The 2,191-nt window shown below is 33.5% G+C and overlaps 1 protein-coding gene across 1 annotated transcript in view; it reads left to right on the forward strand.

Annotated features, from left to right (window-relative positions):
• LOC108687563 overlaps positions 1 to 2,191 on the forward strand; it is a 33,224-nt gene that overhangs the window by 6,064 nt on the left and 24,969 nt on the right. The window lies entirely within an intron of this gene.

Genomic DNA, 2,191 nt, shown 5'->3' on the forward strand with positions numbered 1-2,191 from the left:
TATGAAAACCCTTTAATAAAAGTTTTTATACAAGCCGCAGTTTTGTATGTAGAGTATAGTAATTTTAACAAAATCGGCAAAAAAAGACATTTACTATTTTTTTTCTTTTTCTCATTTTGTCTTTTTATGTCTTTTTTATCTATTTCTTTCTCAGAAATAGAAGAGAAGGAAAAAAAATGTACGATAGTAGATAGAATAATTAGGATACGATAAGATCCGATAAATTGTAGAGAGGCAACGATGGTTATGTAGAAAGAATTGTGTGTATAGGATTATGGCTGTGATTACATAAGAAACGGGTATTGACTGTAATAATATATTTAAGACATAGGTAAGATAAAAGAGCAATAATAAAGATAGAAAGAGAGACAGAAAGTTGTGCAATAAGCAATTAAAATAGGAGTGCATGTGAGAAAGATATGGATGAATGAAGAAGCAACAAAGTTTGTAAACCAAGTCCCTTCTTAGCTTTATGTAAATGCTGTTTGTGTAAAAGCCAATTGAAAAGAATAAATTTTATTCTATTTCTCTCTCTCTCTCTCTCTCTCTCTCTCTCTCTCTCTCTCTCTTTCTCTCAGCAATTATTAAAATATGGCAGAATTAAAAATAATTTTCTTATATCCAAACTCTTATTAATTTTTAGATCAAACTATCCTCTATTTCTACGTGTAATCGCCCGATCACAATTAGAATGCAGTCATGTTCTTCGCTTCGGATGATCGCGATGTACGACACCTACACGCGCGCAAAGACGAGCGTGAGATGTGCGTTGCAAAATGAGTACGATCGGGTGTCGCTGCCCACATGCATTGCGTCGCATTGCGTGGCGTGACACCCACATAAAACGCAGCTACCGACTCGCGACGATAAGTCCTCAAGAGTCGTGACACGTTGATTATAGATTCTCGATAACTTGCTGTGTGCGTTTCCTGACCAAATGTTACATCGCTCGAAACGATTTTCAGCGTGGTCGGTGATATTTGAACGTCATGGAACGACCTTGCGAGAGTCGATCCGACGTTGAGACGTGCGCGGCGAGCGCGGTAAGTTTGCGGTAAAAGCCGAGACCCGGTGTTTTCTCATCGCCGTATAAGTCTGCCGCGAGAATCGAGAAGTGGGAGTTGTGCAAAGTGAATTAACAAACGGGACTAAAAAATCGGACGGGCTTGCAAATGAAATTAACTCGTTGGTGTCGATATGTGAATGCAACAAGTAGCAAGAATGAACATTTCTTTTTATTAATTAAAGAATATTTTGGGAAACATTATGGCGTTTCGAAAAAATGTTATACAATTTTAATTAATAAGAATTAAAAAAGAGCGTTTCTATTTTGTATTATTTAAAAAAATTAATAAAAAGGAAATAAAAGAAGAGAAGAAGGTTGTTATGAAGAAAGTTGAATAAACGTGTTTATTAATTTCTTATAAGTTAATATTTTATCCTCGATAGCTTAGCCACTCTTCTAGGAATTTCTTACAATAAAATTATATTAATTTGAGAGAAACGCGAAAGATCTCTCGTCGTGTATAACAAGCAGACAATGAATGCATTTTCGAGCTCGTTTCGCTGCTGAAATTTCATTTTTTTGCTTAAACGACTAGAATTACATCAACGTATTCAGTCGGGTATGAGTTTTGTTCCATAACGGTTAGAGTTTCACTACTGTAATTTGCATAGATTAACGTCGACGTGTAAGCTATTACTAATTCCATGGTGGTAAGCAAAATCATTGCGTATCGATCAATAAACGGGGCTATTGACTTGTTTCAAACGACAATCTTTTATAGCTCTATTTAACCCTTCCGTTACCCACGCAGTAATTAACAATCTTGTTGATAAAGATTTGATTTTAGTTCAAGAGTTATTATTACAATCTCTTAATAGTACATTTTAATAACACATTTTGTTCACATAATAACGATCTTGAGCGACGTTGTAATCAAGTCTTTCACTATAATATTTTTAATGCATCTCGAGATAGAATTTTATATAAGATAACGGATAATGTTGGATTCTTCTTCCGTTTTTGCTAACACAACCTCTTTGGAAATAATATACGTAAATGATATGTGTAATCTAAGAATCTTATCATACATATTGTATATTATTACAATGAATTTATTTATTTGTTCTTTTGAGAATCTGGAAAAAAATATAATTATATATAATTATATATAAAATATATATATAT

Source organism: Atta colombica, unplaced genomic scaffold (genome assembly GCF_001594045.1).
Source record: "Atta colombica isolate Treedump-2 unplaced genomic scaffold, Acol1.0 scaffold207, whole genome shotgun sequence".
In the NCBI taxonomy this organism is placed as follows: Eukaryota; Metazoa; Arthropoda; class Insecta; order Hymenoptera; family Formicidae; genus Atta; species Atta colombica.